Here is a 19,189-nt window from a genome sequence, read left to right as displayed (position 1 = left end):
CTTTTGAAGTGTGTGTGCTCAAATTCTAGCAGAATCCAGAAGGATTTTGGCCCTAAGAGAGCCAGATCTCCTTTCCCCTCCTCCAACCCCCCAACTGCCCACTGAGCCAGTCCTTGCCTGAACCCTCACTTCATCTCTGCCTGCCTGACACCCTCTGGCTTCTAGTTCTCAGCTCACGGCCAATTTCCTGTGACCTGCCATCAGACATGCTGTCCTCTTTGTCTGAAACCCTCTACTGCCCCTCCCCTGGGGAGACTAAACTCTCCTTGGGTCTCCCTGCAGCTCTATCTTTGTAGCCTGCCTCACTTGGAGCTCTCTGCAGGCAGGGAGGCAGGAATGCATCCTGACTACGCACCTCGCAGCGCACCTTGCAGCCCGGAGCGTGGCACATACTAGGTGTTCAAACGTCCTGTGAATGAATGAATAAATGAATGGCATTGCCTTCTCGGTGCCTGCATTCATTTAATCAATATTTATTGAGCAATGACTGACGATCAGCACTGTGGTGGTCACATTTAAATGTCAGAATATACCAGTGCACTCACACTCCAAATTATGCATGCATAAATTATGCATGTGGAGTGTTAACATGCACACGCAGCAGAGGCCCCGTACCTAGCTACAAATACCAGAGCCGGCAAATGCAGTCAAGTGTGTGCCAGATGTCCCTGAAATTTACAAAGAACCCAGAACCAAAAATGACAGTTAGCGCCATAAGCCCTGTAAAGGAAAAAAGAAAAAATGCAAAAGAACAAAAGAGCCTCCAGCAGAAGGAAGTGGCTATGGGTTTTTCTCTGCACTCTAGCCGGGGGTGGGGAAGATTTATAAAAGCATTCTATGCTGAGCAGGTTCATGTAAGCCTGAGTTCCTCAAGGGTTGGCTTTAGGAACTGTTAGGAAAATTCACTGCCATGCAGGAGTCGGGGATTGTTTTTTATTCCACTGGAAATTGTTAATGGGGACTGCATTAGCGGCCCCTTATCGCTCTGACTGATAGAGACAGCAGGTTCACCCAAGCAATTCTGGAACTCTGATCACTGCCAATTAGGGGAACATTGTCTGGCTGACATAATCAAGTGAGTATAAATATATTTATCGTGATTGGAATGGGGAAGGGAGACAGCAGAAAGATTGAGGCAGAAGCTGCCCCACCCCCACCCCTGGCCTGGTAAGAGGCGGCTCCAACTCAGGCGTCTGTCACCCAGGGGTCAGCAGAGGTGGCCGCTGGCTTCCTGGGGTGGAATGCACGGGCGGAGAATTCAGAATTAGAGTTGTTTTTCCCAGAAGGGACCCTGTCTCTCCTTATTTTCCCTTCTCATTTCTTCCCCTTTTTCACGTTCACTTGTGCGGAAGCTCGACAGAGGAGAGAAGCCAGATGCCACGGTGATCACATTTTAATCCTGCCTTGTCGGCCACGCTGCCCCCGCTTAGCTTATCTGCAGTTCAAAGTGACGCTGGGGACAGCTGCAGGGCCAGCCCGCCCTGCCTGCCGGGCAGCGGGTTTCCTTCACTGCCAACTTGGGGAACCTTGGTGAGGTCTGCCTTGTGTCCCAGAACTGGGGTTGAAAGACCCCGATCAAAGAGTTCCCTGCCGCGGCCTGGATGGGGGAGGGGTTTCTCGCCTTGAAACGAATGACAAAGGAGGCATGTTTAGGTCGCATCTGGTGGTGTTCTTGTCTGGCTGGACACGCGCTCACATGCAGGCCGCTGAGATCCAGCCCCAAACAAGGGCTGGGGTCGGGCTCCAGCGGTCCAGGCTGCCGCCATGGGTAAGGCCCACGCCAAAGGCTGCATCCTGCGAGTGTCCAGGGGTCCACGCGGGCCAGCCTGCCCAAGCAGGGCTGGTTAGTGGATGGCTCAGCCCTTGTGATGTGCTGTCCTGTCTGGGCCCTTTCCGGGAGCTGCACCAGAGGAAGGAAACCCCTTCCTTGCCGCCCCTCCCGCCAGGTGGTCTTCAGAACTGCAAAGGCTCCCAACCCCTCTTCTTGAATTTGACAAAAACTGTTTCATTGGGGGTGGCACAGATATGATCTGCAATGATATTAGAAGGAAGGTGTCCCTGCACGAAATAATTAAGGAGCAGGTGTAGAGGAACTTCCGTTACCTAGATCACCAAGCAGACAGGCCTCTGACCGCCTTATTCTGTCTTTTCATGCTAAATTTTTCCTTCTTCACTTTGTACTGGCTGCTCAGAAAATTTCAAGGCCAGGCTCTTTGCATCCAGTTACCAGAAATTTCTATCTCCTTTGCTTCTCCAATGTTAATGAAGGAAATGCGTCTTTTTCTGGTCTTCTACCTCTTGCCAAATATATCATTGAGTTTTCTGTTTGCACGTGTTTTGGGATCAAGAGCTCATTTAGCCCCAAGGGAGAAAGAAAGTTGTTCCATAGTTTCCGTTAATAAATTCCCACTTACAGTGGAAATACACTCTGTGCTAATAAACAGGTTATTTACCATCGTGCATCGATTTTTATTTCCTTGAAGCAAAGATTTCTTGGTTCTTTCTTTGTTTGATTCTGCTTATGAAGAATGCACCAGTCTCCTTTGGGTCTTTTTGCTTTGTGAGCTGGTTCTATGAAACCCCTAGATTTATTGAGGAGCCTATTGTGTTGGGTCCTGTGGTTCCTTGGAAACCCTCCCTGCTTGAAAGTTGAATAGAATCACTCATCTGAATGTTAACCCCATCCCAATCCACTGGTTTTCTGCTGTCTAGATGGGTCAGAAACTTCTATCATGAGGGCAGCACAAGCCGGGCTTGCCCTCTGCAGGTGGTGAGACCTGGGCTGTGTGGCAGGGCAGGCTTGGGTGCATTGCTTCTCTCTGCTGAAGCTCGTGTTCCTCCTTCTAGATGCTGATGGCCCCCACAGAGCAGTCTGCTCTTGTTCTCCATAACGAGATTAAGCAAAGCCGACAGGGAAGAGCCTGGTCTAACACCAGAATATTGGTGCAAATTCCATATGGCTGTGAGAAGCTGTTTTTGGCCTGACCATCCTGATGACTTTTAGTGTTGCATTCAATTCATGTCATTTAAGCATAGGGATAAAAACCTCTCGAGCACACAAAGTTCTTGACCTGGTTGGACATTACATCTTACCTCATTTTGATTTTTTTTATTCTGGGTACGTCTTGCTAGAAAGTAATCAAAAAGAAGACAGAATCCAATTAATAGGATTGCACAATGTCAGTTTCCTGGGTTTGTACTAAGATGATATAAGTTACCACCTCTGGGGGAAGCATGCTGAAGAGCACAAGGAACCTCTGTGTACTACTTTTTGTGATTTCCTATGCGTCTATAATGATTTCAAAATAAAAAGTTTAATAAAAGACAGAGAAAGACTGGAGTAACGATTAGGAAAAATGAGTGGTCCCTGGCTAGATATTTACATTCTGTCTCTTTCTCCCCTTGCCACATAAGATTTTATGACAGTCAGGTATAGTAGCCAGGGCTCATTTTTCTATAGAGGAGAAGAAAGAGGTAGAATGAGTGAAGAGAACCTGCCAACATGGGGCTAGAAGGCCTACGGCCTCTCCCCACCCCCCTTTCTACATAAATTTTCCTGCTGCATCCACACTCACCCTGTCCTCCTTCCTTCCCACCCAAGGGAGATGACTTGCCTGCTGTTACACGTGAACTCCTCCACTTATGCAAGGCCTCCATCCCTTCCTGCTCTTTCCAAAGACTCAGTATTTCTACGTAATCTCCCATGTGAACTCCTTCCTACTGAAGGCTTTAACAATGATCTGTATGGGAATGTTATCTGTATGGGAATGGCTCCTCAATGTACCTATCTACCCAGTCCTTTAAAAAAAAAAAAAAAGATTTATTTATTTATTTATTTATACATACAAGCACTGTGTACAGTCAGAAGCGTGGGAGGGAGAGAGAATTCACCAGAGCCAGAGCAGGGAACAGAACAGGCAGACTGATGAAATACACTGCTGAGGGGAGTAGCCAGCGCGGCAAGAGAGGTCTGTGTGCCATGTGGGACCCTTGCCGGTGGCCGGGGATCTAACCGGCACTGCAGAGGCTGTGGGCAGCTTCACTGCCAGGGGAGGCCCTCTTCCCAGCCCTTTTTACTGAGATCCACCTCTATGACTGTAGCCCCTAACTGGGAATCTCTACCCAGATGATTCACAAGCATTTACAACTGCTTCCAAATTATCTTTTCCTCCTCTAATCCCTTGTCATGATAACATCAGTACTATTACCCTACTGCCCACAGCAGAAATCTGAGTTCCATCTAGACCCGTGGTGTTCAATATGGCAGCCACTGACAAATGGGGCTATTAAATACCCACCATGTAGCTGGTCCAAATGGAGATGTGCTGGAAGCATAACGTACATATCAGGCTTAGCTCAGGAAAAAAGAATGCAAAATCAATATTTTAGACTGATTTTATGTTGAAATGATAATAGTTTGGATAGATTGGGTTAAATAAAATTTACTGTTACTTTTCAACAGTAGAATATTGAAAATTATAAGTTTGCCTCACATTGATGGCTTGCCTTGTATTACTATTGGTCACACTGCTTTGACTCTTTGTCTTTCTACCACTCCCAATTGATAAAAAATTCACAGTGATTCCCTTGAGTTGAGATAAGGGACAATATTAGTTCAGCACATAGGCTGGATTTGAATCCTGGTTCCACCACTTTTTATACATGAGAACTTAGGCAATTGTTTAAGCTCTTTGAGCCCTGGTTTCCTCATCTGTCAAATGGATATATTAATAGCTCTTGCTCCCCAATTCTTAAGTGTCCCCAATTCTTAAGTGTCATCATTTCCTGCCAAGACTACTGTAATAGTTTCTCCACCTCTGGTTTGCCCTGCCGTCCAGTCGTTCATACTGCCACTCAAGTAAACATTTCCTAATGCAAATGTTACAAAAATTTTTAGTTTCCCATCACTCTTGGGCTAAAGTCCAAAACCTTTGGCATGCTAAGCAAGACCCTCCATGATCTGCTCCATCTCCTCGGATCACCCTCCCATCTCATGCCACAAGGGCGGAGGAACCACCTGGGCTCCCCAACTCCTATTTGCATGAACAAGTCTCTCTCTCTGTCCCCTATTTTCAGCAAGACTTATTTCAATTATCACCTCATTTGGGAAGCTTTCCCTGGTTCCTCCCACACCTGTCTCCAGCCAAGGCTATATCAGAGGCTTCTTCTTTGGGCTATTTTTCCAGTTGGGGTTGGCTCCCTTGGGTTGACTTCTTTGTCTTTCTTATAAGATGGAGCCTATCTGAGGTCTGGGATGGGCTCTCTAGTCCATTCTGTAGCTCCATGCCAAGTGCAATGTCCGAACTAAGTGGGACCCAGTAACTGCTGAGCAAAAGCCCAAGCCCTTGGAGACAGTCTTTAGAGCTACAAGGAGAACAAGAGCTCAGTGAGGTCAAGCAGCAGGAAACTTGAAGGCTACTGCGAGCAGAAATCGCCATTTCTTAGCCATGGAGACAGAGTTAGGAAAGAGAGAAAAGAATCACAGAGGATTTGAAAGGAAAAACTATAAGAAAGAGAAGATCACAAGAAGAACAGAAGCACATTTGGTACTGTTGGTGGTTTAGTAACTTCCTTTATGATGTTCAAGAAGAGACAAGTCTCCAGGAAGACAGGATGAGGTGTCGGCAACCAATTCAAGGATTATTTGTCATCAGGACCAGATACATGGGCGATATGAATAAATGTCAACCTGGTGACTACGTGATGGGACTACTAATAATTTAACTGGGGCTGATGCCCAGGAATTTTTTTTTTTTTACTGTGGTGCAAATGCCAAGCATGGAAAAATTTGACAAGTTATAGAAATGAGAAAGCAGATAGTGAATTTGAGAATAACGAAGTGAAATGCCAGAAGAATCAGGAGGGAAATATCTGAATACGTAAGAGGGCTCAGAGGGTTCCTGCTTTACCACAATAGGGATTACAAGAAAATTCACTTATAAAAACAGAAATTCCAATATATGAGACCTCCTTGTCAAAACACACAGTATTCCAGAATGCACAGTGGTAAAAGCGTGCCTTTTGACCCGCACAATATTAAAAGTTGCAAATAACACAAGAGAGGTAGAGAAGTATTGATGGGAGGGATGACATTTTGTGGCTCACAGGATGTTCAAAGGAGAAAATTGGCATTTCTACATGTACCCATAACTTGCCCAAGAACACCTACTGGCTTCATTCCAAGACCCCAGGTCTCACCCCACCAGTTAACCTACTCCTCAATCTTCAAGTCAGAGGTCATATGAAACAGGCATTGTGTGAGGTGAAGGGGCAATAGGGAGAATCCAGATGAGAGGGAGAAAGCTCAAATGACTCCTTGCCATCCTTCTTAGCAATGCACCCGACTACCACTTGGAGATTTCCGTGGAGAAGGGAAACATCTGGGACCTACTTAAGCTAGAAAATGACTTGTTTATCTGAAATTCAAGCTGAACTGGGCACTCCGCATTTTATCTAGCAACCCTTCCTGATGAGATCTACATTCTGCATCCATCTATCCACCCATGAGTCTCAGGAGTTGGCGAGGAATATGCATAAAGTTAGCTGTAATTAACAATTAATAACTAGCTAGTTGGCAAAGAGTGCCTTACAGTGTGCTGGGCACTGTAATAGGTGGTTTAGATGGATATTGGAAGCATTCTTCACAAGAACACGAGACCAGCACTATTATTATTCCTGTTGTAAAGATGAAGAAACTGAAGCTCAGGGAAATTAAAGAGCTTGCTCAGCTTGGGTCACCCCATGGTTATGGCAGAGCCAGGATTTGAATTCTGGCAGCCTGACTCCAGAGCCCAGGTGCCTGACCACCTCACTGGATATGGCAGCAGCACTAAGCAAGAGATAGACACATCGAGTGCCCCCAGAAGAGTAAGAGAGCAGGCCTGAGTAAGACCTGAAAGGAACAGCTGTATTTAGGACACCTGCTTTAAGTTAGAAAAGTATGCCCTTAATTTTAAGCAGATGTAGACTATAATGGGACTCACCCTTGATTAGAAGAGCACCAGATGAATTTCAGCTCCCACTGCAGCCTGAACCAGGAGCCCTTGTGCAGTGAATAACCTGTACAACTGTACATAGCAGCCTGTGCTAGATGGCAGAAGGAGAACCAGTGCAGAGGCAAGAACACAGATGGGGAACTCGGAGAAATAATGAGAAACCATTCACTACACACATTTGCATGGGGTAGGTGGTATTCTAAAGTCAATTTAGAGAGCTGGGGTAGGGAAGAAATTGCTGTAGTCCTGGAATGACAAGAGAAGACTTGTGTGGATTTGGGAGGTAATGAGACAATATGACATTGAGGAATTCCGAATGAGAAAGCTTCAACAGGGGGGCCTTTGCTCCATCAAGCAGGTGGGAGAAGATGAGGGAACAGCAGCCCATTTAAAAGGCAAAACAAAAGGAAGCTCAACAGGCTAGAAAAGAGCACAAGGAACAAGGGACAGAAAACACAGAGGGAAAGTGTGTAAGGATATGAACTTCTACTTTGCCTGTCCCTGAGTATGGTTTTGAAGGAAGCGCTGCCCCTGCCTGGTTTGCTTTCTCTCCTAGGGGGATATCAGACTGGCCAATAAGGAGAGGGCCATGGGCTCAGCTCAGCACAGCTGGGTTCCAGCAAAGCATTTGGTTGCATTTTCCCTGACACACCAGAGAATAAAATGAGAAAAATAAACTGAATAATAACCACTCATCCCGGTGGATTTGCATTGAGTCTCAAAAAAGATGGATTAATGCCAACATGGAGGGAGTTTTTGGGTAAAGAATTTGAGGCCAGAGATAACCGGTGTGCACAAGAGCACACAGCTGGTGAGCAAAACTCAGCTCTGCCGGATTCCCAAGGCCACATTCCATTCGCTGTGGAATAAAACCAAGACACCATTAAGTTTGCTCATGAGAAGAGTTGGAAGGGATAAGCAGAAAGAAGGGGTACAACTCCACCCCCAAGGTGATCGTGATGGACTTAACCATTAGCCCATGGGAGGAGGCAAACACAAGACGAAAGTAAAAAAGATTAACTTGAGCCTCATTTGGAAAGCCCCCGCGACGTGGAGAGGCTGGTTGGACCCTTTCACATTAGGAAGTAATGCCAAGCAGGCACAAGATTCTCAAAACCCACCCTACGAACAGAAGAGTCCAGTGGCTCTTACTGCTCGGCCCAGGTCAGCCCGGACCTGGAATGCTGGGTAATTCTAGTGACGCGTCTGAAGAAGAGTGACAATCTGAGGTGTAATCAGAGGAAGGGCCCAGGAGAGCAAGGTGTCTGAACCCCGTCTCTCGGAGGTTGAGGGGGGAACCTGGAAAATTCAAGGTTAGAAACAAGCATTTGGACTTGTATCATTTTCATATCCTCTTGTTTCCCTTCTTAGGGCAGAATGCAGATGGCAGATTAGAGTGAGACCTGTTTCTTGTTAAGGTATACACAGTCGCCGGGCTGCAAGCCTCCCCTCCCATCACTCCCTCACCTCCCCACACCCTGTTCCTCTCAGCCCCGGCCTGTGGGAACAACTGGACCGACTCTCTGGGTCACTTCCAACTTTGAGACTCTAAGATCTAGGGCCCTTAAACTGGTGACTAAAAGGAAAAAGAACTACTTTGAATGAGGCAAATGCAGGTACTCCTCTGTTTGAGAAAACTCACATGAAGACCTAACTTTCTGAAAAATAACAATATTAATTTTTAAAGATTTGTTTATTTATGCATACAAGAACTGGGGTGTAAGCCAGAGGTGCGGGAGGTGAGAGAGGCAGTCATTTGTTGGTTCACTGGTCTCAAACGCCTGCAAAGTGGGCTTTAGCCTATAGAACAGTTTTCCTTGCTTCCTTCTTTAAATCTACCCCTGAAAAGTTGGAGGTAATTTCATTTTTATATATCAAGTCACCCCAAAAACAATCCTACTGTGAACAATCTTGAGTAACAAATAATTAAAATTGCTGGGGCCCCCCTGGTGGCGCGGGGGTTAGCTTGATAGCACTATCTTTAACCCGAGTTCAATCAGCTGGCCAGGGAGGAGCCCACATGGCGCAGCAGACCTCTCCTGTCTCCCTGCTGCTCCCTTCACCAGTGGATTTTGGTAGATTCGCCTGTTCTGCTCCCCACTTTTTCTTTGGTGAATCCTCTCACCCCTCGCACCTCTGGCTTACACCCCAGTTCTTCTAAGCACACACACAAAAAAATATAAACCTAAGGTAGCAGAGAGCATGACACCAAGTGCGCTGAGTAACATTACAGCGCTGGTGAGAGAGCAAGAAGGTGAAGGTGGAGGCTTTCAAATATATGATAACTGTATAAAAGCTTGCAGAGCCTGAATCAATGGAAACCAACATGAATTCTCCTGGGCCCTTCATGAGGAAGACCTCATAAAATCCTGGTGATCCATTTGAGGGGAAATCATGATGTTGATAGAAAATAGGAAGTGAAGAAAACAAAGCCTGGAGATTTGGAAAATGTCTGTCTGTCTGTCCACCTCTTTCTACCCTTGTACTCACCTCTGGCTCTGCCCCGCCTGCCTTTCTCATGAAATAACTTCTAGTTCTGGGTGGGGAGTTTGAATGCTTCATTCAGGTTTGGGTTTTGCCACCAGGGTTCACAGTATTGCTTTTAGGGAACAATCAGGATAAAATGGCAAGGACTCCCTGCTTCTCCCTCCAGAGTAGGACCGGATGGCACCTCCCCAGCCGGGTTGTGGGCGCCTGCTGTTCCTCTCTGCTTTGTTTCAGATGGATGTTTTCTTGGGGTCACTTAAATCAGTGAAGTGTAAGAGATTTGGAGAGAAAAGCATTTGGGGCATGCCGCAGACCAGCACAGCAGTAGACGATGAGGCCGTCTCAGGGTTGAGAGACTGCGCAGGGTGGTCAGGGATTCGGCTAAAGAAATGACAAACAGACACACTTCAAGAGAGAGTGTAAATCTGAGTGTGCTTTTATTAAGCTAGTGGTCAGTATATATATGTTTTTTCTAAAGGCATAGGAACAGTGAACATCAAAGAGATCAGTTTGCTCATAGACTTAGCTTAATTGACAGGACAGTGATTTATGTCCGAAGTTACACCTGGACCTAGCCTCATTCCTAATTGGACAGGTTATTAACTCTTTCTATATTCTTGTACTAATTACTACTACTATTATCTACTTATGTTTACTCATAATTAATTGTCATAGGTAAATTTATATTATAATGTAGTTAATATCAAAGGTACCAAAGTTAAGCACATAATAGAAAGATTATTAAACTACAATTCTATTATAACACAGTGTTTAGTAATGTTTCATTTGCATTAGCCTAATTATTAAATTACGTATGCTTTTTAATTAGCAATCAATGACCAGAAAAAGGAAAGATTTTAGAGAGACAGTTGTAGCAGAATAAAGTTTATGGGCCTTGAGAAAGCGAGATAAGGTTCCAGGTGGTCAGCATTTCTTTTAATCATCTTTGTGGCAGCTTCTGGTGGTCGTTATCTCTTGGCAGGCATTCGGCTTCTCTGCATCTTAGGGAGTTTGCTGTTCTCCCCCTGCGCGCATGGTTCCTTGCCCACTCCGGACCTCAGGGACCATGGCAACAGCCATTAGCCCTGAGGGTCACTGCAGGGGGGGTGCAGCAGGGGCACACTTTTACTAACTAGATGTATGGAAAGTTACAAATGTTTTAAGGAGAAAGAAAGAGAACTTGAATACAGCAGACTCTTACGGGGAAAGTTGACGGTGGAAAGGTTGGAAAGTGGGGGAGGGAAGGAGAGCAGAAAAGAAAAGAAAGAGCGAAGGAGCAGCTTGTAAGTTTATTAACGGAGATTGTTTCCATTTCAGCAATTGCCTTAGAGCGTGTGATTGCTTGCTCTGAGGTCAGCGGGTTCATTGCAGTCTTTGCCTCTTAGACCAAAAGGTAATGGGCTTGAATTTTGTGGGTATGTGAGAATTGCTCCCCTTGAATCCTTGGCTTAAGGACAGCCCCCTGGGAAGGCTCGTGGCCCTAAGCTAGTTAGTAATTATCCTGAGGTGTGCAGGACTTTATTTGACTGGTGCCCAGAGGCAGTGTGGTGAAGAGGTCAGGCTTAGGAGCCAGCAAACAGGGACTGCGATGGCTTGTTGCCTCAGTTTCCTGGCTATGAAATGTGGTGGTGGTAGTAGCAATAGTAACAGCGATCACAGTGCATATTGCAAAGGGCAACCATAGTGGGTTGATAAATGGGGCGTTTAGTCTTAAGTGTTCCTGGTCCTCGACATCATGGTGCTGGGCTCTGGCGTCTCCCTACTTGGCTGCCCTGGGGCTTCTGCTTAAAGAGAGCAATGCAGTTCTGAGCGCTGAGCAGATGACAGAGTGCAGGTGCCAAATCAACACCCCACCTGCCCCGCCCTTTGGCTGGTGCTGCCTTTTCTCACTGCTACTGGGGAGCTTTGGCTGCCAGGCTGAAGACGCTGGGGCCCAGCAAGGAGGGAGATGCTACTTGCCTAAGTGGGGACAAATCATAAAAACTCAGAAGGCGAATATGCTGGGGAATGACACTCTCTCAAACCAGTTTTGAAACGTCTTCCTCTCCAAGGAAGGACAGTAGATAAAGGAGATGTAAAAATGCTTTGGGGAAAGAAACAAGAGCGCTGGGCTGAGCCCTCCAACCCCATCCCTGCAGCACTGTGGGGTTAGGACTGTCATGTGAGTTCTCAGTGAAGGAAACGAGGTACAGAGAAGTTAGGGTTCCCCAGCTACCAAGCAAGCAACAGCCCTGAGAGCTGAAGCCCTGAGCCTCCACCTGCAAGACCTGTGAGGCTCCACCTTAGCCGGCAGCCCCGCCTTGCAGAGAACAGCAAGCGAGGTGAAAGGGACAGAATTTACTTGCGCTTGATAGATCGTGGAGATTACGCTTGAAGAGAAATTTTCTTTTTTATTTTTGTAAAGATTTATTTATTTATGCATACACTAACTGGGGTACAGGCCAGAGGTGCAGCGGGTGAGAGGATTCACCAGAGACAGAGTGGGGAACAGAACAGGCAGACTGAGTGAAATACACTGCTGAGGGGAGCAGTGGGGAGTCAGGAGAGGTCTGCTGCGCCATGTGGGTAGCTCCCTGGCCAGCCTAGATCGAACTCGTGCTGCAGAGGCTGCGGATAGCTTCACAGTGCTGTGCTTAACCCCTTGCGCTACCAGGGAGGCCCAGAAATTTTGTTTTTTAAAAAACTTTGAGGGCAAATGAGATTGTATGTGATGTGCTTTGAACTTAAAAAAATAAAGTAAGAAAAGAAAAGGAAAAAATTATGTTTTATAAGTCACAGAGGTACTGATTAGAGTAAGGTCAATCTACTACTAAAAAAAGTTTTAAGTAGATGAAGAGTGAAGAATAGATTACCAGAAGGCGGCAGAGCAGAGACAGGTGGTCGTGGACATCACTGGGCTCCTGGGTGAAGCGGGGTGGGGGGCGCCTGGCCAGGGACAGCCCCAGATTTGTCTCCTCTCTCTCTACTTCCCACTGGAAACCAAAAGTAAAAACCAAAAACCTTAAGCAGGAAATGAGGAACCAATTAAAAACATCCTTGAGACCAATGAAATCTCCCTAATCCACAGGGAGAGGCCAGCCCCCGCCAAACAGCAATTTGATTAAACAAGGATAGAAGGGATTTAGAGGCACTCTCCGGTTTTGTAAAGTTTGTAAGTCTGAAATAAATTTATTGGGCTTCCAAAGCTAGTGCATTCTAACTGGGGAGAGGTTTCACCTTGGACGATGGGAAGAAATCACAAGACCAAGGGGTGCCTTTGGGCTGGGGATCCCCCATTGGGCAGAAGCACTGAGAAATTGATCTGCAGGGAGGCGGTAGGAGAGAGAGAGGCAGCAGGTGGTCAGGTGGACAAGTCAGCCTTCCCAGGGGTGATTCCAGACTGAGGCCCAGATGGGAGGAGAAAACAGCCTTGTCCCCTGCCCACATGCTCCTGTCTCACCCAGGTCACCTGCCAGGAGAGGCTGCTCTGCTGCTGCTGTCCATAGAGATGAATTGTCACCTGGGGGACCTGGGGGACACGCCTGCACCCCAAGATGGGGGGCAACCTGACGGCTTCTATTCATAAGCCATTTTCTTGTGGGCACCTGCAGATCAGCCACCAGGCAATTACCATTCTCGAACAAGTTGTGAAGGGTCGCTTGCTCCAGTCGCTGTGTTCACCCCCGCCAATCCTCGACTAAGGAGGAAGAAGTAATGAGTCACCTAGGGACAAGAGGAAAGTGAGAGGCCGATACTCAGAACCATTTAAAAAGGAGGTTTTTAAAGGGTACTGAAATCTCAGCCAAGGAGACAGAAATGGTTTGGCAGGGTGTTTTTCTTGTCTTCTTTACTTTGGTTGCACTAAAATCAGGAATATTTATAGCCATGGAAAGTTCACCTGTGGAAATAGACCAGGGCCTCCTGAGAAGGCTATTTATGGCCCTGAGGCCCTGAACCTAAAAAGAAATGACCCCACACCCTGATTTGGGAGGTCCAGGTAAGCTGGGTGCTGTTGTGGTCAATCTTTGGAAGCAGAGGTGGAGGGGGGGCGGGCAGTCCCAGTGCCTGGCTCCGCACCCCTGGCTGTTGCTGCAGGGCACCCCACCCCCACCCACCTCTGCCTCTGCCACAGACTGGAATCTCCAGAGAAACCAGAGGTAGGGTCTTATTAGAACAGTATTTGAGGGTCTCTGTTTTGAAGGCTCCTGAGGATGAGTTAGAAATAAATCAAGAGCAGGGACATTAAAGAAATGCGTAAGGCACAGCAGACGTCACGAGAAGGTCAACAATTCCATAATGAGCAGCTGATGAAGAGGTGTCCTGTAAGTAGGGTTCTGAGTGTTTCAGAATAGAGAAAAATGCCATTTGAGAGCCCAAAATGAGGAGAGGCCAGTCCGTGATCTGCTGGCCATACCCAGCTTCCCCCAGCCCCTGACTTTCTTTTCCAGAATATTTAAACAGTAGTTGATGGGGGCGGGTGTGTGTGTGTGTGTGTGTGTGTGCGCGCGCGTGCGCTGGAGGTAGCTGTCATCTCACACTAAGGAATCGTCAAGAAAGGCCTTCTATGCCCTTTCTCGGCAGCCTGTCTACCTGTGCCCATGTCCAGTGATAAACTAAGGGAACCCCAGCTGGAAAGTCCAGGTAGAAGAGAGCGCACAGCAGGGTCTTCGACACAAGTCATGGATGCAGAGTCAAGCGCAGGAGGGAGGGACAGTCACTGCAGGAGGAGCCACCTTTCCAGGGTCCTCTGAGGAACGGAAGCCTCAGACAATGTGCAGGAGCAGATGACTTTGGCTGGTTTCCGTTGAAGCCATTCTACATACCTTGCACTTTGGACTCTGAAATGTTAAAGATCGGCTGTGATTAGATGCACAAGAGCCCAAGAGCCAGTGAGGACAATCCCCAAACCTGTCTAGATAAAACTTGTGGGGACTCAAGATTCAAAGAAAAGTTACTTGATGGACTGGATGGTTTGGGGCGCACCATTGCCCTCTATTGGATCTGATAAGTCAGGCCATCTGTGTGGGCGTGTGTTTCAGTAGCTCTGGCTGAGTTTGCTGAGAAGTCAGGACCCCATTCGATGGCGATGTGAATTGGTCTGTGTCAGTGGGTCCCTCCATGTGCGGCGGGTCTCTGAGGAATGAGTTACAGCTGCCACGGACCACAGGTCATTTATCACATCTTTATTCATTCAACACGCATTTCCTGAGCGCCTATTAAGCACTGGGTACCCTAGGGCATCGAAGTGTAAGTCACAACTACTACCACAACCATTTATTGAGGGCCCAGCGTGTGCCAGGATCTTTAAACACATTAACACACAACAGCCTATGAAGCAAGTGTGGTGATTCCCATTGGTAAGTGAAGGAAGAAACAGCACCCAGGAGGCAAATGGCCCTGGTCCTGCCACTCATAAACCCACAACCCGTCCGCTAAGCACCAACCCTTCTCCTCAAGACATTTACAAAGTTTTGGGACAAATGAGAAATAGATCTCAAGGTCTAGATAGAGGAGTAAGGACACAAACTAGAATCAGGAGGTCAAATTCAACCCATCATCATATTTTTTTGACCATGGGCTAAGGTGGTTTTTTAGATTTTTAAATGGTTGGGGGAGGGGGAGGGGCATAAGGAATCAGAATAATAATATTTTACGGCATGTAAAAAAATTATAGAAATTCAAGTTTGAGTGTCACCAAGTTTTCTAGAAACCTATTCGTTTCCTAGTGGCTCAGGTTCCCCACTCCAGCAGCACAGTGTGGGGGTCCAGGCATGGCTGGAGAGACTCTCTGGCCCTCAGACAGCTGGTGTAGGCTCCAAACTGGAAGGTTCCACATCAAGAGGACAGGTTTTTAAAAGCATGTTGGGGGTTAAAAAGAGGGGAAACTAATATTTATTTAATGCAGGGTGAAAGTTGATATAAGGGGTGTACAGGTGTGCTCGGTTTTAAGACTTAATGCATGAAGACTCCAACTTGAAAACAAATAAATTAAAGGCAGCTATTTGCATAAGAAATTTTCTTTTTCACTTTGTAAAGGATTCACCACAGGGTTCCTTTCTAGAATGAGCCTCCATAATGCATACTAATATGATTCCATTTACAAATACTCTATTCATAATAACTTTTCAAGAACATATCTATTGTGTGCCAGGAGGTTTCGCTATAATCATTTTTTCCTGGCCGTGTAAGGATTCCTACTTCTGAAAAATAATTGAGCTGACCTTGTCAAACCAAGGGGGAGGAAGCAGCTCTACTTTCCTGTGGTCTCTGGGAGGGGTTTGCTTGACAAAAAGAAAAGTAATGGATTCCAAGTCTCCTCATTACGTGAAGCTAGATGGCTGGTCTAATTTTACATTTTCTAGCTAAGCTTCTCTTGGAAACTGCAGCAAAAGTCCTAAAATGTGAACATCTCTCTAGTCTGTCTCTTCGCTTCCTACCCAAGATACATTAATAAAAATTATATTTGTTGCTAATGTCCCATTAAATATGCTATAAGCAATACTTAATGAAGAGCACTGTTGTTCTTCTACCGCCCCCCCCATTGTCTTAATTGAATTACAGCATAAACTGGGGTAAGTCATTTGATATTCAAATTAGAGCTCTTGCCTGCAAGATGGGAAGTCCTGTGGCTGAGTCAAGGCCCGGCTCCCTCTTTCGATGTGTCCTGGGCCTGGATCTTCAAACAGCTTTGTGGTGTTATGCAATTGCTCTTTTAAAGAGATGCGTAAAACAGAAACCTTGGCTATTCATAGCTAACTTAGGAGGAGCTGAAACGGTTCAAGAAGTTTCTTGCCTGGTACCATTTTGCCAGTAACTACGCACTTCTGGACACAAACACTGCATCTGGATTTTAAAGAGAAGCTGTTCTAAAGAGCTGTCTCTTTTGTTTTCATCCTCCATGGTGACCATATTTTAGGAATAGATAAGCATTCCTGCTAGATGATCTGCATATTTTTGCAGGCTTTTGGTGGTAAGAGAAGCTTAGATGGAAATGCCAGGAGGCAGAAAAGTGTGCCTGCGGGTGCTGCCCGGTGCAAAGCAGAGCTAGTCGCAGGGCTGCTGATGGGTTGCTGCAACTCTTACAGCAGGGAAGTGAGAGATGCAAAGCCAGCACGGAGGCTGGAGCCTGGCATGGTTCCGCTGCAGGACGCCAGGGCCAAGGGCACGTCCATGGGATTGGGGGAGGGGGGAGGCTGCTGGAGGGGACTTGCCGCCCTGGTGCTGTCAGTTCTCATTCACTTTACGGCAGGCGGCTTTTCAGTCATTTCTAGAGCTGATTACGATCACTGGCAAGAAAAGCAGATTGAATCCACCCCTGAGGTTCTCTGCAGAGGTGTCTCTAGCTTCATCTCCCCCTAAGGTCAGAAGCCCTGAAACTGCAAATAGCAGCAAGAAGGCTCCATTGCACTGACACCGCTCCTCCCTCTGCCTCCCTCCACCGCTCCCCCCCTTCCTCCTGCCCCGCTTCCCTCTCTCCCATTGTCCTTCCCTCTCCCCCTCCCTCCCCCTGCCCCCTTTCACTCTTGGAATTGTTGCTGCCATATTTTTATCTCCATCATAATTTTCGTTTCCCAGATGCAGTATGTAGTGGGGGTAGGTACAGATTATAAAACAAATTGAAAATAGTGAATAAACTCAATTAGCTCCATTTCCTTTCTCCCTGGTGGTAATTTAAAACTTTTCAAAATTTAAGACTAATGACTATCAAGGAATAGGATCTAAATTTCCATGCATTTTTATGATGAGACAGAAGATGACCCTAGGGGTGTGGCACATTTACCCATCTCTGCGGTTAGAGGCTGTTCTAGGAGGAATTTACAAAGCCCTGTGATTTGAGCAAAAGAGCCCATACCCCACCCTGAATCTCCCTCCTACTAAACAGCATCTGAACAGATTTCATCTCACAAATGGAAATGGGATGCAGACACATTTTTTTCAAAGTGATTTCATGAAGAGTGAGCCTGTTTAATTGTGGTGGGTTTGGTTTTTTTTTTTTTTTTTTCAGCCAGGATTAATATTATAAGCTGGGGAGCTGGTGGTGTGCCTGAGTTGCTGGCTTTGCCAGGCTATCTGCGTCCTGGGGAGAGGCAGAGTAAAGGACCAAGCACCCAAGACTGATCTGAGTTACATGTGCTCTAGGCAAGCTCCCCCCCAGCTCAAGGTTATAGCGAGAACGTGCCTTGGATATTTTTTCTTGTCTAACTTATGTGACTTTGTGATATGTTGAGCAATTGCCCTCCCCTTGTCTCCATCCTGCTTATTAAGGTAAATTTGCATAGAAATGGGATCTTGGATTTCAGGACCATTCACCTGACACTTGATCCGCTGAGGTCACCGGTGTCTGCGGTTGATACCCTGAGGGCGACCCACAGAAGCCAGGTCTCCCTGCAAACTAGAGGCCAGGCCATAATTAGGAGAAGCTTTTCACGTTAAAGTAATGGGGTGAACCAAATCAGCAGAGGCATTTAGCACTCACCAAGGAGGGCAGACTACTCCTTCCTGTTGAGTGGGTCATCCTAGGTCACAAAGATGTTAATTTGCCTTAGATGGACAGATCTGAAGAAGTGTACCAAAAAATTACATATAACTTGCAAATGAATTTTGGCTGGTGATAAGGCTCAGAGGATTAACTATGACTGTTTACTTTGGCTCCCAAAGTATTTTTTGCTTAATATCTTGGGATTGGTAATATTCATCTCCGCAAATTACCTTTGGAAGATCCAGTAAATGTGGAAAATCAGAGCAACGAGCCCCTTGCTATCACCACTGCTGCAGTCAGCTTTAACCCCTCCTCTCCACGGCCTGCGCCCCCCACCCAGTCACCCATCTTGTTTACCCAAATCTTGTCACTTCCGCAAAAATTCCCACAAAGGGCACACTTGTGGCTCCAGACTACTGGTCACTGAAAGTGTACTAGATCTGAGGGCTCCGTCTTAACTAACCTCAAGGATTTCAGACCTACTCAAATTTGGCAAAAAAACCATCAACACCAAACAACAGCTTTCAAGGCTGTGTCTTGACAGTCATAGCCAGAAGCCGTGTGGAGAATAAGCATCAAATTTCAATGAGAAAAGAAATGTATTGTGCCTCCCCAGTGGTGCAGCGGATTGAGCTCTGTTGAGCTCCGTGCTGTGAAGCTGTCCGGATTGAGCTCTGCTGAGCTCCGTGCTGTGAAGCTGTCCGCAGCCTCTGCAGCACTGGTTCTATTTCGGGCCGGCCAGGGAGAAACCCACATGGTGCGGCAGACCTCTCCTGCCTCGCCTGCTGCTCCCCTCAGCAGTGTCTTTGGTCCGTCTGCCTGTTCTGCTCCCCACTCTGTCTGGTGAATCCTCTCACCCTCCTATGCCTCTGACCTCTACCCCAGTTCTTGTATAAATAAATAAATCTTAAAAAAAATAAATAAACATATTGAGGTCCCCCAGTTCTTATATGCATAAATAAAAATATTTTTAAAAAAGAAAATATACTAGGTATGGAAGAAAACATGTTTTTTGTCAACTGCCTTTGCTAAGGGCAAATTCCTTCCCTAAAATTACTTTAAGACAGAAATACTTAGTCTGCTCTGTGTTACCTTTGGCTTCTGACATTTCATTTAATCTCACCACCCTGCGAGTTGAATACTGAGTTCCATTTTACAGATGCAATAACTGAGACTTCAAGAGGTGTAGTTACTTAGGATTCTGCTCTTTCTAGTCTATCCCACTGCTTCCTAAAAAAAGCTCACACTA

This window comes from Talpa europaea, assembly GCF_964194135.1.
Source record: "Talpa europaea genome assembly, chromosome: 15".
Taxonomy (NCBI): Eukaryota; Metazoa; Chordata; class Mammalia; order Eulipotyphla; family Talpidae; genus Talpa; species Talpa europaea.
Note: the sequence above shows the minus strand (reverse complement) of the source record.